The sequence below is a fragment of the Aethalodelphis obliquidens genome, unplaced genomic scaffold (genome assembly GCF_003676395.1).
Source record: "Aethalodelphis obliquidens isolate GAN/ISIS:26980383/991018 unplaced genomic scaffold, ASM367639v1 scaffold39, whole genome shotgun sequence".
Taxonomy (NCBI): Eukaryota; Metazoa; Chordata; class Mammalia; order Artiodactyla; family Delphinidae; genus Aethalodelphis; species Aethalodelphis obliquidens.
Window position 1 is genome coordinate 722,187 of NW_020837983.1, and position 27,759 is coordinate 749,945.

The following is a 27,759-nucleotide window of genomic DNA, read 5'->3' on the forward strand; positions in this document are numbered from 1 at the left end:
ATCTGCCAGAAATGTGAGGTGAGTATTACAAATTTAGGTTGGAAGACAAACGTCTAGACATACAATGTGTTAAAGGAGAGGAGAGTATAGGATGCCCTGGAATACATAGAGGGGGCAACTAATATGAATTTAAAAGAAACGTAGTTTAACTGAGGCTGAAAGGATGGGAAGAGGGTAGCCAGGCAAAGAGAAGGGAAGGATGTTTCTCTCTTAGAGAGGGAATGGATTCTGCAAGTGCCCAAAGGCAAGAGAATTGTTAAAGAGAAGTGAATTTAGCATAGACTTGAGAGTAGTGTTGAGCAATGAGATAGGATTGGACACCATCAGGATACTAGAAAATCTTGTATGTCACCTCAGGGACAATGGAGCCACTGCAGGTATCAGAAATTAACTTGAAAAAAATCACTTACCAATGACTGGCTCTATATAATTTTACTTTTAGACTAGACACATGACAATTTAAGCTAAAGGATAATTAAGAATTTTGCAAACCCCCAAGAACATTGTTATAGCTTTTAATCATCATTATATTTTAGATGAACATGGTATATCCTACAAATGGCCTTTTAACTTTATCACGGGGTATTTATTTATGATTTAGCTCCTTCTCATGAAAATACTGTATCTTTAAAAAAATTTCTGATTGTTTAGATTACAAAAAAATAAATTCTTGTTATATTTTAGAATTGCTGGAAGCTTAAAATTTTGATGACTCATTTCATCAATAAAATGTTTTCAGCGTATACTTTATATATATGAACAAAAATACATGAATATATAGAATAAAAATACATGTGAATATATATTGCATATGTTATGTACATAATAGTACATAATTTCAAATAAATTGTATATAATATATTTTGTATAAAATATATACATTATAAAGTATATGTAGAAATTAAAAAATAATGAGCAGAAAAAAAATTAGAAATCAAAATTCTAATAGAAGAAATAGAACTTTCCCAAGGGACTTGGAAGACCCACTCTGGAGACAACTGTTATAACCCACATAAAATCAGAGTTCCGATTTTTTTTCATATTTTCATTTTTTCATAAATTCTGCACATGGGACTGTATATTTCTTACTTGAAGAAATAAAATATTATGTGGGGAACATTCTTAATTTCAGGCACACTTTCACAGAAAATTAATCAAGTGTTCTTACTATTTTGATTACAAAAGAAAAATTCCAACCACAAGAATCACTGAGGTCACCATGTACTCTTGAATGGATTCAGTGTGTTATGTTGCCACAGGAATTTCAAACTTGTAAAGTTGTATGACGCTCTCGAAGCCTTATGTTTCTTACTGCAAGGAACAGAGAACAGATGGATTTTAGTACTAAAAATTAAACCTAAGGACCTCAATAAGAGAAAAATAAAGAAGGTAAGTGGGAAAAAAAATATGCGGTAAAAAGGACCATCATTTAAGGCCCTCCAGAGGCTTCCTAGTTTAAAATAACTCAGTACTGTCTTTTCTGGACTGAGGACCTGCATTTGAACACACCACTGAAAACCCTGGTGTGGTGGCCAGACCATGGGTTCTTGGGTCAGCCTGGTTTTGATCCAGCTCTGTGTGAAATTAGGCAAGATACTTAACCTTTCTAAGCCTTTGTTTCCTTATCTATAACATGGGTATGAGTGACACCTACCTACTAGGATTGCTGGATGGATTAAATGAAATAATAATGTATGTGAGGTGTTTAACACAGTGCCTGGGCTGTAGTAAGCACTCAATAAATACCAGCATAATTGTTCAAAGAAATAGAAGTATACAGTGAACATAGCATCACCTTTTCTGACAAAAAGCCCAGGGTTAACATAAAATGTAAACACTTTTTAAGCTTTTGTTCTTACAGAATTTTGATTTTCTAATTATCACAGTGTACTTTCAAATGTCTGAATCAATGCCATTTCATTTAGATTAAAAACTAGAAATAGCAGGCTATCAAACTTGCTTTCTGCAAAGCAGCAGGCAGAGTGCTGAGGGCCCAGGATGTGGAAGAGATAAACATAATTAAGTGGGAAGGGCAATGATTAAGGCAGTCTTAGCTTATGCTAGGACAGGTCTTGCTAGTAGAAGGGCAAATGAGGTGATAATTTCAGTTCCTAAATACTAGAGCAAGAAGCTGTGAGACGGTTGTTAGGAGAGAAATGAAAAATAGTCTCAAGGAGAAAGAGGGCTGGAAAGTACAACATACACACATGCTTCTTTCCTAAATATTTGCCTGTGTACCTTATCACATGCCACATGCCATACTAGGCATTTTCACAAACTGTCTTTATCTGCCTATTTTATAGATGAAACCCTAAGGTTCAGAGATTATAAATTGCTTGCCCAAGATTATACAAAGAAAATAGAATTACAGTCAGTGGTGGCATATGTTGTTTGTAGTGATGATTATCGTAATATGGGTCAGGGACATTAGAGAGACCAGGCTCAAAGGAGCTGAGCTATGGAGAAAGAGTCTGCTCCCAGATTTTTAAGCAGCAGTTTTAGGATCTTCCACTTGACTGAAAATAGCCAAATTTGCATTGAAAAGTCATTGAAGTCAAGAGATAACCCTAAGAGACTTCATGTGGGTGATTTGTTGCTACAGAAGCAACTTGCTTGGTACTTGATGGTTACAGGCTGAACAGTTCTTGCTTTTTGTCCAGGAAATGTAAAACTGAAGGAATGCAGATTTGCCAGGCAGGGAAATAACTCATTAAGCTCATAATATGATAAAAAGAAACAGGTTGTGAGAGAAAATTTTTATATAGAGTTTTTTCTGAACAGTCTTATTTAGGCTTATATCATTGTTTAATAATAAAGTTTTACGCCTCGTTGTCATCTATTTTGCTTACTGATTGCACAATTTACAGTCACTTTGGGACAGGGGTCCTGAGGCTGATTACTAAAAAGCTGTGAAAACTTTTATCCTTATCCACAGTTAAAGCACCCAAGCATTTCAGCTACCTTTCAGAAATATTTTCAGATTCTATAGACACTAAAAAACTCTGCTTCTGTGATGCTGTGGAAATAGATTGGGTATCTAAAACCTACACTGTAGAGACTATTTCTCACCTACTAAGATTGTGCCTATAATTAGTAGATACTACCACCAAGATAGTGGAATTTAGGCTCATCTGTTGGGGCCTATGTAGTACAGGAACCCTAGGAATCAGTGACTAAAAAGTCTGGATTTAGCTTTTGTTATTAAAAAAAAAAAATCTTAAGCCAGACACAATCGGAGAAATCTTGTCTGATTCCACTTACATGAAGAACCTAGAATAGACAAACTCAGAGAGACAGAAAGTTTGGTAGTTATCAGAGTCTGGGAGGAGAGGAGAGATGGGGAGTTATTGTTTAATGGATACAGAGTTCCAGTTTGGGAAGAAGAAAAAATTCTGGAGATGGATATTTGTAATGGTGGTACAATGATGTGAATGTACTTTATGCCACTTAGCTGCATATGGTTAAAATGGTATGTTTTATGCATATTTTATTTACCATAATAAAAAATTCTTAAGCCACAGAAATAATGCCAATAATACCTACCAATATTGACTAGTGCACTGGACAATGTGCTAAATGCTTTTCATGCACTCTCTTAGTTAACCCTTAAGGTAAGTACCAGAGAGAATGAGACACAAAAGCTTAATTCATATGTCTAGGCTTCACACAAATAGTAAATGGTATAGCAGGCTTTGAACCTGGGCCTATTTACAAAGCCCATGATATACGTACAACATTATATATATGGGACTTTAGAGAACTTTTTAAAGTTTATATAAAACTTTTATATTAGATTTATATTTTCATATCATACCAAAGGCAAGATTTATATAAATAAAAACATCAAAGCTCAGTGTTCTAACACTAACAAGTGGCTTTATTCTCAGGAGATGCTTTTTCAACTCTCCTTCATCTACAGAACTTTAAACACACAACAGAGGCAATCTCAGGGAAGAGCATCCATCCTTGTTTCTGAACAGTACAGTGTAATTTTGACAATAAGATGGAGGAGGGGGAGAGTGAATTTATTCTTTCCCCTTCTGTTCCCTACTGTTGTTTCAGATCACAGTGCCACTAGATGGCCTCTTTTTTGATTTCAAGAATGGACTTGTTACTTTTTGATTTTGCCCTCATATCATACTCTGCTCTCAAAACTGTCCCCCCTCTGGCCTGGGTAATCCATCAGGGGCCCAACCTCCCCTAGTTTCACAAAGGTAGGCAAATGACTCCAGCAGAGACAGAATCGTTTTGAAGGAGTGAGTGTTGACTTGCTGCCACTTCAAAAGAACCTGCCTGAAGATGAGGCCGGTACTTAGAAAAACCATAGCCAAGAAATGGAGAAAGTTGTCTTGACGCTACTTTAAAATATCTGGCTTTTATTTATTTATTTATGGCTGCATTGGGTCTTCATTCCTGCTCGCGGGCTTTCTCTAGTTGCAGCAAGCGGGGGCTACTCTTCGTTGCGGTGTGTGGGCTTCTCATTGAAGTGGCTTTTCTTGTGGAGCATGGGCTCTAGGCATGTGGGCTTCAGTAGTTGCAGCACACGGGCTCAGTAGTTGTGGCATACGGGGTTAGTTGTTCTGCGGCTTTTGGGATCTTCCTGGACCAGGGATCAAACCTGTGTCCCCTGCATTGGCAGGTGGATTCTTAACCACTGCGCCACCAGGGAAGTCCCAAAACATCTGGCTTTTGTTCCAGATGATTGTGTGCCTGGCACACAATAAGCACTGGATTATATTTTCCTTGAAATAACATATTGTCTGACCAACTTATGAGAACTCCAAGATCTTCATTTCTGAAATGTGGCCCTGAACGCAATCTCTCCTCATTCCACTTCTCCCATTCATTCATTCATTCTCTGAATATTTATTATGTATCAGGTGAGACAACACAAACAGAAGTCATAATCTGTGGTGAATGTAGCATCAGAAACATTTAGAGTATTATAGGCGCACAGAGGAAGCACCTCTGCCTCTGTGGGAAGAGTATTCCAGGCTGAGGATGGAAGGTGCAAGCTCTCAGGGGGCTATGCTTGGTGGGTTCAAGGACACCACGGAGGCCAGTGTGGCCTGTCTCCTTTGTTTCCACCTTTCTCCCCCTGAGAATATGGTTATCCATGCAATGTGCCCTTTAGTTTATCTTTTTCCTTTTTTCCTTGGAGAGAAGATCTCTTTCACTCCTAAGGCTATGAATAGATGACTTCCAACACAAACCGTCAGTCTAATCTCTCCACACAACTCCAAGCAAGCATTTTCATTTGCTTTCATGAAACCTCCACTTGGATTTCCTCCTCATTCCTTCAGATCTACATGTTCTCCAAAGAATTCATCATCCTCTCCACCCCAAACACACCCAACCAGCTCCTCTTCTTGGTAATACTTTCCTTGACAATGGCCCATTATTACTGAATCAGTGAGGCTTACAACTTTGGAGTCACCTTTCCTTCCCCCTCCCTGGTATCTCACGTGTAATCACATACTTAAACCAGATGGCAAACTGTCCAAATTCCAAGGATGGCCCCCACCAAAGTTCTAAGCCAGAACAAACGTGTAATTGGGCAATCATTCTCTGGCTATTGCAACCAATAGGAAATTATTTTTTTTCCTTTTTGACTCACCTGCAACATTTATCTTTACCTGAAAACTTTTATGGAGGTAAAATCTGGAAAACCACAAACCACACTTCCAGATGAGCTTCCATGGTTAATGCGTTCTGAACAAATCATTTTAAACACAGTGAAAACACTTGAGTGCAAGTGTTTATGCATCACTACACGTTGACTTAAGACAGTTGGGATTGCCAGTTGGGTTTCCCTGTGCTGTTTCTAACGGTCCCAGGGATTCTAAACTATTCTGTCTTAATTTTATCCTGGCATTGAAGTGATGTGAAGTCTCAAAATTCACTTTAGTGCTGTGCAAGGGCTTCTAAACAGCTCAAGCTTTCCTCATTAAGACAGCACTCCTATTCTCTCCATTATTTTTTAACTTTTTATTTTATATTGGAGTATAGTTCATTAACAATGTTGTGATAGTTTCAGGTGTACAACAAAGTGATTCAGTTATACATATATCAGTTCTTTTTCAAATCCTTTTCCTATTTAGGTTGTTACATAATATTGAGCAGATTTCCCTGTGTTATACAGTAGATGCTTGTTGGTTATCCATTTTAAATATAGCAATGTGTACATGTCAATCCCACTTTCCCTAACTATCCCTTCCCCCAATCCTTCCCCTCTGGTAACCATAAGTCATTCTCTAAGTCTGGACATATATCCAGAGAAAAACATGGTCTGAAAGGATACATGCATCCCAGTGTTCATTGCACCACTGTTTACAACAGCCAAGACATGGAAGCAACCTAAATGTCCATCGACAGAGGAATGGATAAAGAAAATGTGGTACATAAATACAATGGAATATTACTCAGCCTTAAAAAGAAATGAAACTGAGTTATTTGTAGTAAGGTGGATGGACCTAGAGTCTGTCATACAGAGTGAAGTAAATCAGAGAAAGAGAAATATCGTATGATGCCACTTATATGCAGAATCTAAAAAGAAATGATACAAATGAACTTATTTACAAAATAGAAACAGACTCTCCATATATTTTTTTTAACTTTCAAGCATCACTTCTTTAGAAAGCATTCCTGGCAGCTGGGCCGGTCAAGGTGGCGGTCAGTGGTGGGTCAAGGTGAACAGTGGCTGAGGTGTGGGAAGTGGCATGGAGTCGAGCCTGGGACTGCGGAAGCGTGGGGGGACCACAGTAGAAATCCTCAGGGGCAAGAAAGAAAGCCTGGACCTCGAAGTCCCTGAGCAACTCTTCTCCTTGGATTTGGGGAGCCTGCCCCCCATCTTAAAAAAAAAAGAAAGGAAGAAAGCATTCCCTTATTTATCAATACTTTATTCACACTCATGTGCTTTGTGTTACTCCAGCATTCAAGCCAAAATATTTGCCAATTCTGATTGAGAAGTAGGCAGTCCATATGAACAGTAAAAAATAATTTATCAAGAATAATTAAAATTCCATTTTAATGATTTCAAGAAATCATGGTGGTTGTTTGGCTTGATGAAACCCAACACTGGAGCCTCCCCAGCTCTTTGGTGGGGCTAATGGCGGACTCTGGGAGGGCTCACACCAAGGAGTAGTTCCCAGAGCTTCTGCTGCCAGTGTCCTTGTCCCTGTGGTAAGCCACAGCCAACCCCCACCTCTGCAGGAGACCCTCCAATACTAGCAGCTCAAGCTTTTAAAATCAACATCTTCCCTGAATCCAAAATTATTGCTCAGATTGGTGACTCCATCTCACTGACTTGCAGCACAACAGACTGCGAGTCCCCATCGTTCTCCTGGAGAACTCAGACAGACAGTCTGCTGAACGGGAAGATGAGAAATGAGGGGACAGAATCCACGCTGACCATGGATCCTGTTAGTCTGGGGAATGAACACTATTACTTGTGCACAGTGATTTGTGAGTCCCAGAAACTGGAAGAAGGAATCCCAGTGGAGATCTACTCTTTCCCTAAGGACCCAGAGATCCATTTGAGTGGCTCCCTGGAAGTTGGGAAGCCAGTCACAGTCACGTGTTTGGTCCCTGCTGTTTACCCATTTGAAAAGCTGGAGATAGAATTACTGAAGGGCAACCGTACAGTGAAGACACAGAACTTTCTGGAGCCTTCAGAAATGAAGTCCCAGGAAACAAAGAGTTTGGAAGTAACCTTCACTCCTGTTTATGAGGATATTGGGAAAGCTCTTGTTTGTCAAGCTACAGTACACATTAATGAAATTGATTCTCAACCCCAAGTACGGGGGACTACAAAAAAACTGCAAGTCTACGTCTCACCCAAGGACACAGTTATATCTGTGAATCCCTCCACAAGCCTGCAAGAAGCTGACTCCATGACAATGACAGGTACCAGTGAAGGTCTACCAGCTCCACAGATTTTTCTGGAGCAAGAAATTAGACAATGGGAATCTACAGCTCCTTTCTGAGAATGCAACTCTCACTTTAATTGCTATGAGGATGGAAGATTCTGGAATTTATGTGTGTGAAGGAGTTAACCTGGTTGGGAAAGACAGAAAAGAGGTGAAATTAATTGTTCAAGAGAAAATGTTTACTGTAGAGATCTCTCCTGGATCCCAGATTGCTGCTCAGATTGGCGACTCAGTTGTGTTGACCTGTGATGTCATGTGTTGCGAGTCCCTATCTTTCTCTTGGAGAACCCAGATAGACAGCCCTCTGAATGGGAAGGTGAGGAGCAAGGGGTCCAAGTCCACGTTGATCCTGAGCCCTGTGAGATTTGAGAACGAACATTTTTACCTATGCACCGTGACATGTGGACATAAGAAACTGGAAAAGGTAATCCAGGTGGAGCTCTACTCCTTCCCTAGAGATCCAGAAATTGAGATGAGTGGTCTGTTAGTGAGTGGAAACCTGGTCACTGTAAGCTGCAAGGTTCCTGTTGTGTATCCTTTTGACCGGCTGGAGATTGAATTACTTAAAGGGGAGAGTATTATGAAAAATAAAATCTTTTTGGAAGATGTAAGTAAGAAATCCCTAGAGACCAAGAGATTGGAAATGATCTTCATCCCCACCACTGAAGATACTGGAAAAGTTCTTGTTTGTCTGACTAAGTTACCTATTGATGAAATGGAATTTGAACATAAACAAAGGCAGAGTACACAGGTACTATATGTTAATGTTGCTCCTGGTGATACAACCCTCTTGGTCAGCCCCTCCTCCATCCTGGAGGAAGGTAGGTCTGTGAATATGACATGCCCTAGCGATGGCCTTCCAGCTTCGAAAATCCTGTGGAGCAGGCTACTAAGTAATGGGGATCTATAGCCTCTTTCTGAGAATATCACTCTCACCTTAACGTCTACAAAAATAGGAGATTCTGGTATTTATGTCTGTGAAGGCATTAAACAGATTGGAATAAGCAGAAAAGAAGTCAAATTAATTATCCAAGTTGCTCCAAAAGATATACAACTTAACAGCTTTTCCTTCTGAGAATGTCAAGGAGGAGACACTGTCATTATCTCCTGTACATGTGGAAATGTTCCCCAAACTTTGATAATCCTGAAGAAAAAAGCAGAGTCAGGCTACATAGTGCCTAAGTCTACAGATGGTGCATATACCCTCCACAGGGCCCAGTTAGAGGATGCGGGAGTATATGAATGTGAATCTAAAAATGAAGTTGGCTTTCAATTAACAAGCATAACACTCAATGTTAAAGGAAGAGAAAGTAACAAGAACTATTTTTCTCCTGAACTTCTCATGCTCTATTGTGCATCCTCCTTAATAATACCTGCCATTGGAATGATTATTTACTTTGCTAGAAAAGCTAACATGAAAGGGTCATACAGTCTTGTAGAAGCAAGGAAATCAAAAGTGTAGCTAATGTTTGAAATGCTCAGAGACACGATGTTCAAATCCTCAGTACTGCTCATCATTCCATGAGGAAAACAACAAGCTAGGAGTCCAGACTTCCTTGAATGTAGTAAACTCTTGGAAAGAAATGGCTTCCTATGCCCCTTGTTGTGAGCCAGAAGCCAAAGGAAAATTTTGGCCTAAAAAATAGGCACTACCTTTGAGATGTGATAACTGGAGTAGTTTCTTGATGTGTATATGCAATAACATGACTTGTATATATGTAAAATAAAACTATGTCAGAGCAAGATTGCTTGGAATATCAGCACACTATAGTCACATTTCTAAAATTATTAAAATGTTGCTTGGACTGACTGTTATAACTTAATTCCTGTTAATATTGATTGGCAGCTGAACCATGTCATCTTTGTACTATATTATTTCCTTTAACAAAATTTTATTCCTATAAAGTTCATAGACAACAATTCCATGTTTTGTAAAGATGCTAGAGTTTTATATTGTTATAGGCAAATGATAAACCAAAAGGGCACTGGGTTGACTTTCAGGTACTGAACACTTCAATCTATGGTATAATGGTTGATTGGATTTCTCTGGATGGTACTGACATGGTACGGAGACGTTTTATGATATTGTTTTTTCATCAGACTCTTGTGTAACTTTCCCAATGAGGTCTAAAAATGCAACTTCTTTTGATTTTCTTTTGTAAATGTTTAGGTTTTTTTGTATAGTAAAGTGATAATTTCTGGAATTGAAAAAAAAAGAATTCGTGGTAACTCTAGTCAGGATAAATGTTGCCAGTTAAGGATTAATATGAAGCATAACAAAATATCAGTGGAGGAGATTATTAGCAAAGCAACATAAAGTAGAATTATATAAGGTATATAAATTATCCCTTGTCAGAAGATTGCTGACTCTGAAAATTTAATGTCAGTTACAAATTAGGAACACAGTTAATATATTTATCTCTAAATGTTTTCCTTGCTCTAGGGCAGCATGCTTGTCAAACTTTTTCACACTATGGCACATGTAGAAAATCATCTTTGTGTAGTGCATTGGTGTAAGTAAATGAAGCTGCTCACAGACATGGGAACAGACCAGGGTTCTGGGCTCCAGGTCCTGTCCATCAATCCCAAGTGCTGAGAGGGCCCATATCTGAACATATTTGTTACCCATTCATGATTGAGAAGTTCTAGTCTTGAAAATGGGAAGGCAGCATAGCATAGTGGTCCTAAACTCATCTCTGAAATCAAACTGTGTTCTCAAGCCCTTCTTAGCCATGAGAGCTCTCTGACTTTCATTTTCCTCACCTGTAAAGGGGGCTAATCAATTCTACTGCACAGAGTTAGATCATCCCTGAAAGTGATTGGAATTATGTCTGATACACAGTAGGAGCTCAAAAAAAGTTAGCTGTTACCTTGTACTCAAACTTTGGTACTATCCGAATATGAGTAAGCCAGATCATATGGAGTAAAGAGGTACACAAACTTCCCATAAGATGAATGGGTCACTAGAGCTAGTGCTACATTATAACCATCAAAATCTTCATGCTCTGCCCTCGAGAGCCATGTCACATCTAAACTAGATTGTGGCTTACATTTTCCCAAAGAATAATTCTAGATACAGAGTAGAATTCAATGGGCAAACATGATCTAATTTACAGTATTTTAAACACAGAGTCCCATTTCAGAAATGAAACTATTTTCTACATTAAAGAAAATATCATTTAAATTACTTATTGTGACCATTAAGAACCTAAGATAATATGGGTTTTGCATAAGTATTATTATCTGAAAACTTTATAAAATTGAATGTGAATTTCATGAAGTCAAGAAGTAATTTTACTTACATTGAAAAGAGCCAAAATATGTGAATCAAACTGAATAGTTGTTAATATGAAAGGAGAGTTAATACTTAAATATTAAATAGAATTTAATTCTCAGAGATTCTATCTCATTCACGTAATTAGCATCTCATTTAGCCAATTCTTATGTTCCGTGGCAGAAGGGCAAATTTAATGGGTATTTTTTTCCCGCTAAAACATATAATTAATATCTGAAATCTGTTGAGAGTTATTTTGAGTTCTCTATATTTTCACCTATGGAGAATTTGCTACAAGGAATCTCTGTACAAAATTACACAATAATTTTGTATGGGATAGTATTTTATACTCTCAAGAAGCATAAAAAAGAAGAAAATCCAAGATGAACACATTCACTGTTGTGGCCTCTCCCGTTGCGGAGCACAGGCTCCGGACGCGCAGGCTCAGCAGCCATGGCTCATGGGCCTAGCCGCTCCCCGGCATGTGGGATCTTCCCGGACCGGGGCACAAACCCGTGCCCCCTGCATCGGCAGGCGGACTCTCAACCACTGCGCCGCCAGGGAAGCCCCCAAATGAACACATTTTCAACCTTGATTTATAATGGCGCAGGGGTCAAAAGAAAGATACATTTATTGTTATTATTTCTAGTGACAAGAATAAGTCTGTGTATCTGAAGTAAGGGATTTCACATGCAAATGTGCTCTGGCTCACAGACATTTCAGTGACTACTTTTTATTTGTTTTGTTTGGTTTTGGTGTGTTAATATTGGGTAGATTGTCTATATACCTTCACAGTTATATGTATAATGATGACAATAAGCTGATCATATATACAACACTTTTGCCTGAAAGCATAAATGCTTTGCTGTAATTTTAATCACCACTTAAATGCAACAAGCCACAGTAATCATAATATGGTAGTTTTAAGTTTAGAAAAATAGTTTCTTTTTAACTGAGTAATGTTAAGATAATTATGTAATTTTCTTTCTCTGATTAATGTATATGTACATATATTTATAAAGTATAGTTTTAAAATTGAAAAACGGTAACAGCACTTTTAGAGTGGAACAAATATCAGAGGAAAAAATGGTAAATAGCTTTTTATTACAAAAGTAGACAGACAGGGCTTCCCTGGTGGCGCAGTGGTTGAGAGTCCGCCTGCCGATGCAGGGAACACGGGTTCATGCCCCAGTCCGGGAGGATCCCACATGCCGCGGAGCGGCTACGCCCGTGAGCCATGGCCGCTGAGCCTGCGCGTCCAGAGCCTGTGCTCCGCAACTGGAGAGGCCACAACAGTGAGAGGCCCGCGTACCGCAAAAAAAAAAAAAAAAAAAAGTAGACAGACAATATTTAAATGATTAACATAATCTATATAAATTATTACTATGTTTCACTTATATACACTCAGAAATCATTTCGATAAACATAATAGCTTTGATTATTTGCAACCCATTGAGTTAATGTGGATTTCTGGTTCCATAAAGAATGCTTACAGTTTTAAAACACTATATTAGGTGATATTTTCAGGGTAATTGATTTCTTTCCCCTTCATTTCTAAATATCTGTGTCTGTATGTCTAAAATAAATTCCCCCTTTTAAGAAATAAATTTCATTTTTTTGTAGATGCCTCAGATATTTTAGAACTTGGGAAATAACACCGAGTAAAATGTTAATACACCTTACTGTTGTAGCATTTTATTAAATTAGGTATTGATAATCATGATTTCAGAGCTTTTGGACACAGTCAAAAAGAAAAAAAATATTTAAAAAATTATAAATATAGAAATAACTTGGTTATTATTTGTATTAGAGATAATAATACCAATTTTTATTTGTTGCTCTGGTGCTTAGCACTGTAGGACATAGGCGATAAAGTGAAGCATTGAAATAATTATGATGCCAGAACACTTGGTGATGATTTTTAATTGTGAGCAGATGAATTTTTGATGTTACAATAATGCTTATCTGTTATTTGAAAATAACCAGGAAATAAATGTTTGAATCATGGCTCTGACCTTTACTAGTTCTATGACCTTGGGCAAATTAACGTCTCAGTGCTTGGTTTGCTCATATATACAATGGAGATAATGGCAGCACTTACTTCGTAGCGTTGTGTAAGAATTAGTAAATTAAAACAGAAAAATACTTAGAACCTTGCCTGAGTAATAGGCATTCAATGTTAGTTATTTTAGTTGTTTTTCATGAAAGTGTATATTTCCCTGCTGTGTTACATATGTTGGATGTTTGTGTGTTTGTTTTTTAAGCTTTGGCGGTTTAACAAAATAGTATCACGATCATCTTCATTTATATTTTCTTCATTACTAGATTGAATTCTTTTCAAATTATTTACAGTCTGCGTGAATCTCCAGAGAATTATTCTGAGTGAAATAGAGCCATTACAAAAAGATTACATATTATATGGCTTCATTTATATAACTTTTTTTTTAAAACTTTTTAATTTGTTTAAAAGTTAAACCCAAGACACACTGACTTCACAGGAAATCCAATGAGAAATGTTTTTCTAGGCTGAACACCTGTTTCCCCTTAGTCTCCCCACAAAAAACATTGCATATTAATTACTTTCATTTTACAATCACTGCTAAATAAACATTTTTAATATAATAATAAGTCAGTAAGGGAACTGAACCAGATTCAGGATTGAAGTAATGCAGTTTTCCATGAAGATATCAAAGCCATATTTTTCACCTCAACTTCCAACATTTCACGTAGGTTAAGGACGTCCCTCAAGCACCTCTAAGCCCTCCTTCCCCCAGCTTCTAACTCATGGCATTCTGCATGGCAGGCCTCCTGAGAGTCTAGGGCATAAGAGTTTTGGGGGGTTCAGAAAGCGGGCTGTGGACCCCCTGCCTGAGGATTTGGTTTGAGCCCTGGATCCGGCCTTACTTGTGTTTCCCCACAAGGATGGCGTCTCAGTCTTTCCTGAAGTTGGGCACCATGAAGAATGCTATGAGTTATATAACATTTTTGAAACACTGCAGGGATCAAACACTGTATGTTTGATCCCTGGTCAGGAAAGATGATCTCACATGGCATGTGGCACGGCCAAAAAAAGGAAATGACAAAATTATAGTAATGAAGACCAGATTAATGGTTGCCAGGATTAAGTAGGGGGTGGGGACAGGAGAGAAGTGGGTGTTGCTATGAAAAAGGAAAATGAGGGATCCTTGTGGTGATAGAACTGTAGTATATCTTGACTGTAGCAATAGTTGTGATATCCCCAGTTTTGATACTCTACTATACTTATGCAAGATGCTACCAATGGGAGATACTGGGTAAAATTTCTGTGGTATCTATTATTTTCTTATATATATAAAAAAAAGCCCCAAAACTCCCTACACAGAAAACCCCAGGACCAGATGGCTTCACTGGCAAACGTCACCATTTTTTTCCCCTGAGACATGTCTTTAGTTGTAAACAAATCTGTTCTGACTTGCCTATTTTCATTTTCTTTTTAAAATTATTATTGCTAATTAATACTGTTTGTAATTCTTTTAAAGAACTTAAATTAGATTTATTTAAACTAAAATAACAAAACAAAAACAATTCACCCACCCATGGCCTCTTGCAACCACCAGTCTGTTCTCTGTATCTATGAGCATTCTTTTTTAAGATTCCACATATAAGAGAGATCATATGGTATTTGTCTTTCCCTGCCTGACTTATTTCACTTAGCATAATGCTGTCAAGATCCATCCATGTTGTTGCAAATGGCAACGTTGCATTATTTTTATGGCTGAATAATATTCCATTGTAGATATATACCACAATTTCTTTACCTAGTCATCATCAATGGACACTTAGTCTCTTTCCATATCTTGGCTATAGTAAATAATGCTGCAGTGAACATGGACATGTATATATCTTTTTAAGGTAGTGATTTTTTTCCCCTTTGGATAAATACCCAGAAGTGGAATTGCAAGATCATATGCTAGTTTGGTTTTTAATTACTTGAGGGACCTCCATACCATTTCTCATAATGGTTTCACCAGTTTACATTCCCACCACAGTACACAAGAGTTCCCTTTTCTTCACATCCTTGCCAACACTTGTTATTTCTTATTTTTTTGATAATAGCCATTCTGAAATGTGTGAGGTGGCATCTCATTGTGGTTTTGATTTGCAGTTCCTTGATGATTAATGATGACAAGTATCTTTCATGTACCTTTTGGCCATCTGTATGTCTTTTTTGGAAAAATGTCTATTCAGGTGTTCTTCCCATTTTTTAAATTGGATTGTTTTTTGCTGTTGAGTTGTGTGAGTTCTTTGTATATTTTGGATATTAGCCCCTTATCAGATATATGATTTGCAATTATTTTCTCCCATTCAGTAGTTTTACGTTTCATTTTGTTGATATTTTCCTTTGCTGTGCAGAAACCTTTTAGTTTGGTGTATTCCCAATTGTTTATTTTTGCTTTTTTGCTTTACTTTTGGTGTCAGATACAAAAAAATCATTGCCAAGACCCATGTCAAGGAGCTTACTGACTATGTTTTCTTCTAGGAGTTTTATTGTTTCAGGGCTCATGTTCAAGCCTTTAATCCATTTTTGAGTTAATTTTTGTGTATTGTGTAAGATAGCTGTCCAGTTTCATTCTTTTGCATGTGGCTGTCCAATTTTCCCAACACTATCTATTGAAGAGACTTCTCCTTTCCCAATGTGTATTCTTGGTTCTTTTGTTGTAAAGGCTCTATAGTCTGTTCCATTGATCTATGTGTCTGTTTTTATTCCAAAAATTATATTGTTTTAATTACTATAACTTCAAAATATAGTTTGAAATCTGAAAGTGTGATGCTTTCAGCTTTATTCTTTCTCAAAATTGTTTTGGCTCTTTGAGGTTTTTGTGGTTCCATATAAGTTTTAGGATTGTTTGTTCTCTTTCTATGAAAAATACCGCTGGAATTTTGATAAGAATTACACTGAATCTGTATATTGTTTTGGATAGTATGGATATTTTAACAAAACTAATTTCTCTAGCCTATGAACATGGAATATCTTTGCATTTATTTGTGTCTTCTTCAATTTCTTTCATTAATGTCTTTTAGTTTTTAATATACAGGTCTTTCACCTCCTTGATTAACTTTGCTCCTAGGTATTTTGTTCTTTTTGATGCAATTGTAAATGGGATTATTAATTTCTCTTTATGATAGCTCATACACTAATAAGCATACACAGCATATTTTTGTATATTGATTTTGTATCCTGAAACTTTACTGAATTTCTTTATTAGTTCTAATAGTGTTTTGATGGAGTCTTTAGGGTTTTCTGTATATAATATCATGTCATCTGCAAGTTTTTTCTTACTTTCCAATTTGAATTCCTTTTATTTCTTTTTCTTGCCTAATTCCTCTGGCTAGGACTTTCAATGCTATGTTAAATAAAAGTGGTGAGAGTGGACATCTTGTCTTGTTCCTAATCTTAGAGGAAAAGCTTTCAGCTTTTATTATATTGAGGTATGCTTCCTCTATACATGCTTTGTTGAGAGTTTTTATCATACATGGGTGTTGAATTTTGTCAAATTCTTTTTCTGCATCTATTGAGATGATCATATCATTTTTATCCTTCACTTTACTAATGGTGTAAAGTGGTGTATCACACTGATTGATTTGCAGCTGTTGAACTATTCTTGCATCTGGGGAATAATCCCATTTGATCATGGTGTATGATCCACTTAATGTGTTGTTAAATTTGATTTGCTGATATTTTGTTGAGAATTTTTGCATCTATATTCATTAGGAATGGCTTGTAATTTTCTCTTTGTGTGTGTGTGTGTGTGTATGGCAAACTCGTCTGGTTTTGGCATCAGGTTATACTGGCCTTGTAAAATGTGTTTGGAAGAATTACCCACTATTCTATTTTTTGGAAGAGTTTGAGGAGAATTGGTATTAATTCTTCTTTGAATATTTGGTGAAATTTCACCAGGAAGCCATACGGTTCTTGACTTTTGTTTGTTGGGAAGTTTTTGATTACTGATTCAATCTCCTTGTTAGTTACTGGTCAGTTTAATTTCATCATAATTTGGTTTTGGTAGGTTGTATGTTTCTAGGGATTTATCCATTTTTTTCTAGGTTGTCCAGTTTTTTGGCATATAATTGTTCATATTGGTCTCATGATCCTCTGTACTTCTGTGGTATCAGTTATAATATTTCCTTTTTCAATTTTGATTTTTATTTATTTGAATCTTTTCTTTTGTTGTTGTTGACTCTAGCTAAATGTTTGTCAATTTTGTTAACTTTTTTCCAAGAACCATCTCTTAGTTTTACTGGTCTTTACTATTGTCTTTTTAGTCTCTTTCATTTATTTCTGCACTAATCTCTGTTATTTTCTTCCTTCTAACTTTGGGCTTTGTTTGTTCTTCTTTTTCTACTTCCTTAAGCTGTAAAGTTAAGTTGTTTGAGATTTTCCTTGTTTCTTGAGGTAGGTGTTTATCTCTATGAACATCCCTCTTCAATCTGCTTTTACTGCATCCCATAAATTTTTGTATGTTACACTTCCACTTTCATTTGTCTCAAAGTATTTTTTGATTTCTCTTTTGACTTCTTCTTTGACCTATTTGTTATTCCATAGCATGTTTATTCTCCAGTTTTCTTTGTGTAATTAATTTCTCATTTCTACCATTGGTTAGAAAAAATGCTTGATATGATTTCAATCCCCTTATATTTATTAAGACTTGTTTTGTGGCCTAACACACAATGTATCTTAGGAAATGTTCTGTGTACACTTGAGAAGAAGGTGTATCCATTGCTTTTGGATGGTACCTTTTGTAAATATCTGTTAAGCCCAACTGGTCTAACATGTCATTTAAGGCAGATGGTTCCTTATTGATTTTTTTTTTTTGTCTCAGTGATCTATCATTTGGCATAGTGGGGTATTAAAGTCTCCTACTATTATTGTATTGCTGTCTATTTCTCCCTTTGGGTGTGTTAATATTTATATATTGAGATGCTCCTATGTTGGGTGCATAAATATTTTAAATGTTATATCCTCTGGTTGGATTAGCCCCTTTATCATGCCCCTTTTTGTCTATTATTATTTTTGTCTCTTAGTCTTTGTTCTAAAGTCTATTTTGTCTGATATAAGTATAAATACTCCAGCTTTCTTTTGGTTTCCATTTGCAATGAATATCTTTTTCCATCCCTTCACTTTCAGTTTGTGTATATCCTTACAGCTAAAGGGTGTCTCTTGTAGGCAGCATGTAGATAGGTCTTGTTTTTTTAATCTATTCAGCCACCCTATGTCTTCTGATTGGAGAATTTAGTCCATTTATATTTAAAGTAATTATTGATAGGTATGTGCTTATTGCTATTTTGTTAATTGTTTTCTTGCTGTTTTTGTAGTTCCTCTCTGTTCCTTTCTTCCTCTCTTGCTCTCTTCCTTTGTGATTTAATGAGTTTCTGTAGTGGTATGCTTATATTCCTGTGTCTTTACCTTTTGTGTACTTCCTGTAGGCTTTTAATTTGTGGTTACCATGAGGCTTACATATAACAACTTATATCTATATCAGTCTTTTATAGATATCTATAAAACTCTAAGAAAAATAAAATGAAAATAAATTGGGAAAAATACTTCCTATACAAATATTAAAGGGTTAATCAATTAATCAAAAAATTACCCCATTTTTATGAAATATCAGAATTTCTAAGGTATTGATAAAAGATTTAAGAAAATAAACATTGAATTACTGAAAGTAAAGAAAGAAACTAATTTCTAAACCTTAATGGCTGTACTTGTTACACTGAGCTCTACAATATCCCTCAGTGAATTTATGAAAGTATTCAGAAAGTTTCTATTAAATTCACAAAAAAATTAAATGTTCTTGTTTTCAATAATGCAGAAAAGGAAAGAGCCTCAGGTATAGTATAATTATGAGTATTAAATTATATTCCCTAGCATTTATATCACGTATGAGAAGTGAAAAGTTATTTACAGTCAACATTTTTGGGGGGGCCACATCACGCGGCTTGCGGGATCTTAGTTCCCTGACCAGGGATTGAACCCAGGCCCTCAGCAGTAAAAGTGTGGAGTCCTAACCACTGGACCACCAGGGAATTCCCTAGAGTCAACATTTTTGAATATTTATTAAATACAGTGAAGTAAGCAAGTCATATTCCATCTACACAAGGTCATATTAATTTTAGTATTCAGTAAGTCAACAAATGTTTGTAATGTATCTACTTGATATTAAGCACTATTCTAGGTGTTGGCAATACAGTGATGAACAAAACAGGGAATAAGACAAGTGCCTCTGAGAGAATGAGGGTGTTGAAATAAAATAATTAAATATACATTAGTACCTATGACTAAGACTCCATGAAACATCTGGTTTCTGTATTTCTGCTTCAGCTGAGCCCTAATCAGTGTCCCTGGTCTATTCTAGGAAAGGGAAGAAAAGCAGTTGTGTACAGGCTAGTGATAAGGAAGAGAGACTTTCTCCAGCTGGCCCCTTCTTTTACTCTGTGCAATGGCAAATACCATTCAAGTAACTCAATATGCTACTACTACTGATTTTACTATTAAAATTTTGGAGGGTTAGAGCCAAGAACTCTAGCTATGCTTGTTCATAAACATGAGAAGGACAGAAAACACGAACTGAGGGAAATGTCAGGGCCAAACTCCATTTAGTGAAGTCTTTCACAGGTGAATGGCAGAGCTGAGATAGAACTCTTTCTATTAAATTTACAGATCAAGTAAGATTCTTCAAGTCTTTCAACATCAGCATTCTAAATATCTCTCTTAATACAATTTTGTAAGGGTGTACAAAGTACATACCCTATGGACACTGGACCAGATATCTTCCTTGGAGTCACTATGAATATCTGTGACATCTTCCTAGAAATCCCCCTGCCAAAATGTCATCAGGATCATCCATTTTATCCTGCTTCTAGGAAGAACTGTTTTTTTGTTTGTTTGTTTGTTTTGTTTTGTTTTTTTTTGTGGTACGCAGGCCTGTCACTGTTGTGGCCTCTCTCGTTGTGGAGCACAGGCTCCGGACGCGCAGGCTCAGCGGCCATGGCTCACGGGACTAGCCGCTCCGCGGCATGTGGGATCTTCCTGGACCGGGGCACGAACCCGCGTCCCCTGCATCGGCAGATGGACTCTCAACCACTGCGCCACCAGGGAAGCCCAGAAGAACTGTTTTAATGGTTACTTAGTTTTGTTTTTCTTTCCCATTCACCAGTTACTGGGGTACCCAGAAAGCCCACGACTTATCTTTAAAAATAAAAATGCCAGCTATTTTTATTGAATTTGTGTAATAGCAAATGTAAAATATATAAAATCAATCCACATATGTTTTGTATCTTTCAGAGACAGAGTTAAAATTTTGTGAAAGAATACTTAAGTAGTCTCAAGCTAATTGTATTTCTTAAGAAAGCTCTCATTTACAATCCCCTTTGATGATTATACTGATAGTGAATTGAAAGTGAGAGTAGTTTTCTCTCTCTTATATATGTAATAAGGCAAATAGTTACCTGTTTGTTAATGCTAGGAAGCTTCTAAATGAGCCCCAGGAGAAACAATAATTCCCAAGTTCTTATAAGGAATGAGCGTATTACTGCATGTGCAAATTTAAAACCAGATTTAGAGCTCATCTGTTTTCAGCTACTATTGCAATGGAGGATAATGCTGGAAGGAAGGAATGGTCAGTCCACATAGCCTGAGGAGCTATGTGGAGAGAGGGAGCTATGTGGATAGAGAGAGCTATGTGGAGAGAGAGAGGAGCTGACAAACCTAGCACTCTGGCATGCCTTCCTCTTGGATAAATATGCAGATCCTATCTACTTTGCATTTTAGAAGTATGGGACAGATGAGCAATTATTTAAATAGATTCCATCAGAATTGGTCTACTTAGCTGCTTTCCTCCTTTAACTGATATGTAAATGTTGGAGATCATCCAGGTTTAATTTATGGACTTTCTTTCTTCAATGTCTACTCTTTCTCTGCAGGTGATCTCATTCATCTCAATGGCTTTTATATGCTAATAACTCCTAAATTTACATCTCTGCCCCAAACTTCTACTCTAAGTTCTAGACCCATATAACCAATTGCCTACTAATACTAGGATTCTTAATTATAACATGTCTAAAACAGAACTCATGAATTTCTTCTCAAACCTGTTAACCCCTCCATCTTATTTGCTACACTGAATGGCTAGCCTCCACTCAGTTGCTAAAGCCGGAAACAAAAATCTATTTTTAATAACCTCTTTTGGAATTCCCTGGTGGTCCAGTGGTTAGGACTCGATGCTTTCACTGCCGTGGGACTGGGTTCAGTCCCTGGTTGGGGAACTAAGATCTCACAAGCTGCCTGGTGTGGTCAAAAAAAAAAAAAAAAAAAACACCACCAACAACAAAAAGTCTTTTTTTAACCCCCCCCATACCCAATTTATTAATGAGTCACTAATTCTATCACTTAAATCTACCTTGAATCTATTGTTGCTTTTGCCAAATCTGCTGGCCCAGTCTTTCTCATCTGGGCACCTGTGAAAGTCTGGAGACTTTACTTCTTTGCCTCTTCTAATCCATACTCCACATACCACCAGATTTACTTTTTGAAAAATGAGAATTCCAAATTTACAGGAAATTTTCAGGTATAGGGCAAAGACAAAGGTCTTCCTGAACTCAGTTTCAGATATGATGATGCATTCATAGTCCCTAAATTCTTCAGTGAGTATCTCCTCTCCTGCCATCAAGACGTTTTTACCATCTAATACAAAGAACCAGTTCAAGTTTTCTGATTATCTTATTATTATTATTATTTTTTGCGGTACGTGGGCCTCTCACTGCTGTGGCCTCTCCTGTTGTGGAGCACAGGCTCCGGGTGCGCAGGCTCAGCGGCCATGGCTCACAGGCCCAGCCACTCCGTGGCATGTGGGATCCTCCCAGACCGGGGCACGAACCCGTGTCCCCTGCATTGGCATGTGGACTCTCAACCACTGCACCACCAGGGAAGTTCCGATTATCTTGATAATGACTTTGTGACTAAGAGATTCAATCCAGGATCACATGTCACATTCTAGTTATATTGTCTCTAGACTTTTTTAACCTGGAACAGTTTTTCAGTCTTTTATTTTCATACTTTTGAGGATTACAGGTCAATTATTTTGTACAAGATGCCTCAGTGTGGGTTTGTCTAATAAAGAGATTCAGATTATGCATTTTTGGCATAAATATCACAGAAGTGATGTTTTTCCCCCCTCATTGCCTCATATTGGATTGTCTTCCAAGAAAAAGATACCAAGTTGAATTAAACACAAAAGAGACTTATTGGGAGAAATGCCTGTGAAGAATAAAGGGGAAGAAGCAGGAATTGGCAGAGAGAGGGTCTTTAGACCAATATTTGGGACAAACACCTGAGAAAGGTGAGAAGGAGGTAAGAACTCACACTCTAGTGCAGTTCTGAGAAAACCTCAAGACAGACTGATGGGGTGTCCCCAAGAAAATGTTTCCTGTTAGAGGAATCCCACATCAGGCAGGAATGGACGGGCTTAAATATCCCCACCATGCTCAGTGATTGGCTGGGAGTAGACTAGGAGAAGTGGACCTCAGCATTCATAGGGATAGTGGCTGGAAGTGTCAGCAGCTTTTCTCTCCAAGGTATGTTCTCTCAGCAGGGCATTTCCATGGCCACCATATATGTGGTATACAATTTTGATGATACCATTTCTGGTGATATGCACTTGGTTAAAGGTGGTACCAGCCAGATTTCTCCACCACAAGTCTGGTAGTTGCTGAATGGTGATTTTTTATGTCCACAATATCTTCTAGATTTATTAGTTGGCATTCTGCTATAAAGTAGAGCTTTCTCTTTTCCCATTTCTTTACTAATTTTTTTCAGTGTTGACTCATATACTCCTATTTCATTAATGGGCTATGACTTGTTTTTATCTTTATTTATGCTGGTGCTCAAATTGTTCCAGAATTGGCCAGCAGGAGTCCTTTCAGGCCAGCTCCTGGTTTTTTTGTTGTTTGTTTTCTTGCTTTGAGGTGTCCTATCATTCTTCGAGCAATTCCTTCTCTTCACCACAAAAAAACACCTCCAGGACCACATTGTCCTGCTCTGTTCACAAAAAGAGCAAGACCAAAGGAGGGACAAAGTGGGGTGGGAACAAGGCCGGGTTATGGTCAGGCTGGGTGAGAAAGTGTCTGAGAAGGAAGAACACAGCTGCCCTTGCCTGGTGAAAAAAAAAAAAAAGCTAGGATTAGCCATTTGTCCCAGCTAGGATTAACCATTTGTCCAAGGAGCACTGGTTCCTTTTAGCAGAGAATGGCATTTTGAAACCAAGATCTGGGTACTAGGTGTTCTCATTATTATTGGAGTGCCATTGCTCCCAGACCATCTCAGTGAACAGAGATAGAAAAAAAAAAATCTATATGCATATACAACATATGTGTACACATACATACTTATATATAAATATATATTTACATATCTCTATTTCTGTTTAGAAAATCAAGACTGAAATTCTAATCCAATGCCAAAAAGTTCCTTCTAACATTCCTGCTTTCCATATTTGTAGCTCCTTCCTATCACAGTGAGAAACATGACTTCCATTATACACAGTGTGTTTATTTATTCCTCATGTATAAAACCAATCTCATGACCTCATTAGGTCACCACTAGACTTTGTGCTCCTTCCTTGAGCAACCCCAGGCTTTCCTCTGGGACACTGTTGCACTCCATCTCAAAATATTTTATAAACACCAGGTCTTTGAAACAAGTTATTATCATCATTGGAATAAACAGTCCGATCAAGAAGTGAAAGAGTGGCATGGACTTATATATACTACCGATGTAAAATAGATAGCTAGTGGGAAGCAGCCACATAGCACAGGGAGATCAGCTCAGTTCTTTGTGACCACCTAGAGGGGTGCGCTAGGGAGGGTGGGAGGGAGACACAAGAGGGGGGAGGTATGGGGATATATGTATATGTATAGCTGATTCACTTTGTTATAAAGCAGAAATGAACACACCATTGTAAAGCAATTATGCTCCAATAAAGATGTTAAAAAAAGGAATCTGTACCTTTAAAACAAACAAACAAACAAAAAACCAAAATTGAATTTAGTGAAATAGTATATAAACTTAAGGAAGAAATACAAAATACGAGGGGAAAATAACAGAGAAAGAAAATGACAGATAAGCTGAGAAACATTAAAGATATTTATTTAATCCTTTAACAGTTAATTATATAGCACCTACCATGTGGCAGGTGCTGTTTTAAGAGCAGGACATGCACCAGTGAAAAGAAAAGATACAGACACAAATTTTTGAATAATAGAAGTGCTAAGTAAAGAATTCACACACACAAAACCCCCCAGAATCACTAATAAGGTGTACAACTGTAAACTGAAGATGCTTTTCAATATATTAAGAAATATGATTTGAGTTGGGGAGGAAGTAAAGAAGAAAACCAACAAACAGAAACGAAGATCAAACATGTCCTGGGAAAATTTTCAATGTCATTCAAAGATGAATCACTGACTTTAACTATAAAGCTATAAAACTTTTAGAAAAAATAACACAGAAGAAATGATTGATACATCCAACATCCTGGATGTGTACCTCCAGAGCATTATACTGGTGAAAAAAGCCAGTCCCCAAAGTTTACATCCTTTATGATTCCATTTTCATAACATTCTTGAAATGACAAAATTATAGAAATGAAGAACAGATTATTGGTTACCAGGGATAAAGGAGGAGGTGGGAGGAGGGAAATGAATGTGGCTATAAAAGAACAACATGCTGTGGCTATAAAAGGAAAGAAATTTCCTTTCTTGTGATGGAAATGTTCAGTTTCTTGACTATATCAGTGTCAAAATCCTGGTTGTGATATTGAGCTTTAGTTTTGCAAGATGTTACCATTGGGGGAAATTGGTAAAGAGTACACAAGATCTCTTATTTCTTACAACTGCATGTGAATTGAATTTACAATTATCTCAAAATAAAAAGTTGAATTAAAAACTGAAAGTATGTAGTCAAAGATTAGTCTGTTTAATAGAGCTATCATCTGTGTATAAAAGTACCTAAAAACATTTTTAGACCTGCAATATTTATTACCCAAGTATATGTTTCCTGTAAAGATCTCTAGAAAACTCAAGACAACCTGTGGACAGGGATAAAGAGGTCCCAACAGAGGCAGTTCAATATTTAGAATAAGTATTATGTAGTTTAGAGATGAGTAAAAAACGTTACTATAACTAAAAATTGATGTAATTACTGACAGAACAAGAGTAATTATGAATACTCTAGAAAGGTAAGGGATGTAATATTACTACTTATTATGACTACTGAAACATTAGTTAAAACTAACAACAAAAAGACTTTCCCATTTAACTAATGATGAAGAATGAGGGAACAGAAAACATCACTAAAGAGCATAAAATTATTTTTCTCTCCTTAAAAGGAAACAAAAATGTAGGATGCTTGATTAGTTATAAATTGATAATTGCAGTATCATGACTGTGAATTGCTTTAACTCATTTATAAAGTGTTAAAAGTACGATATTTACTTTCAAACGTTATTAAAATATTAATGTAAATAGAGTAACACCATAATGGAAAAAGGAAAAGGGAGAAGTATAAATTTTTAAATTATAAAGTAAAATGACAAAACATAAAAGTGGCAAAAATTAATCAATCAAAATAAGTAAATCTCAGATAAAAATAAAAATAATTTGAAATAGTATATTCTTTAAAATAGATAACAAAGTAGAAAAAATTTTAAATGCAGCCTAGAAATTAATTTAGAAAATAATGATTTCTTTACAATTTGGTTTCCAAACAAAACCACAGACGGTCTTTTTGTTTTGAACTTCAAAATGAGAGAGTTTGATTCTAAAGGTTATGTCATTTCTAAAATATATTTTATAGAGAAAAAAAATTAAGGATTGCGATAGTATATATAGTATGTCTCCATTTTTGTCAGTGAGATAAATGCATACAAACATATTTAGATGCATATTTATAGAGAAAAATATCCAAAAATCTTTGCACTAAATTGTTAGTTGTGAATTATATATACCTGTTAAAAAGATAAGATTTCATTAAAATAACTAAAAATACTAAATAGACCTAAGACAAATCATACAACATTAAATAAAATGGAATGTAAAACATAATGAACACACATTTCTGCATTAAACAATATGTATAGGATAATAGTTGAAAAAATTAAACATTTTAGGGAGGTGGAATTAGGCTTGAATTATTTTTAAAAATTTAAAATTTATCCTTGTTCATTAATTCTGAGGGTAGCACCTTGTAATTCCTTTTTTTCCACTTTAAATCTTTAATTCACCTTAATTTTTTCAAAAGATAGCTTGTTTTCACAATGCTATTTATTGATATCACCTTCTTTACATAATATATTCTTATGTATACATGGGTCTGATTCTACACTTTCTCTTCTGTTCCATTAATCTAACTATTTCTTCTGATTTCAATGACTTTACATATGAAATTTTTGCACAGAAAGTCCTCTTTTGTTACCTTTTTTTTAAACTTTCCTGGACATTTTCACACTTTTATTATTGCAGATGATCCGTGCATCAGTTTATTAAAATAAAAATCAAGAACGATGCTTTGGAATAATTATTGTAAGAAGACCTACTTGACAGGATAATTTGAGAGAATTCAATGTGTGATTTAACAATGCGATGAACTGCCTCTTTCATGTTACAAGAATAGTACAGTCCCGTTCACTCATTCCCAGCTAACAGAACAGCTAAAAGTTTAAATATATTATAATCCCTGTAAGAAAAATAGTACAACATTCTATTTATTCTTTTATTTTATTTATTTGAATGATGATATGAAAGAGTAAGTCAAAATGAGAGAGGTGTTTCTAATTTGATTATAAAATTTAAAAATGCTTTATCAATTTTGACTTTGACTTCAAGTTAAATCAACACGAAGAGTTTTCAGCTCATGTGTCAGGAGTAACAAGGCAAGAAATTCAGTGTACTTATGTGATACTAAATGGTAGTAAAAGCTGCATCTAAATAGGCTAATTCTTAACTGATGAGCCAAGAGTAACTCTGATACCCAACAGAGACATACTTTTCAATTATTTGGTCTCTTATATCTCAGTGAGACAATTAGGGCCTCCCTTTCGCCCATGGAGCCTATATACAGTGTCCCCTGCAGAAATGGTAATTAACTCTGTCACTGAAAAAATGGGGAGCAGTGAGGGAAGGAATTCACATTTCTTAAATGTCTGTTATGGGATAAGTGCTTTGCATTTAACTTTTTTGGGGGGGATACAGTACAAAAATTGAATCAGAAGCCAACTACTGTTCACTTTCCTCTCTGCAGAGTTAACTCATTTAAATTATTCAGAACTTTAGGTTAGATGATTTGTCAAAGTAGTTTCTATAAAATTTCAACTTTTCTGTAGTATTACAACTAAAATTGTTTCTTTCAATCAGTTTGAATAAATCCTATTTTAGTTCTAATTTTGTCTATCAAATCAGTAAGTACAAAAAGTCCATAAGCTAAGTCTGATAATAAGCTCAGTTGATATCTACTCCTGAGTGTTTAGT

General features: G+C 36.3%; 1 pseudogene; it reads left to right on the forward strand.

Annotated features, from left to right (window-relative positions):
* The first annotated feature begins 1,633 nt into the window (after positions 1-1,633).
* On the forward strand, positions 1,634-11,599 carry LOC113633252 (vascular cell adhesion protein 1 pseudogene; annotated as a pseudogene).
* The last annotated feature ends 16,160 nt before the right edge of the window (positions 11,600-27,759 follow it).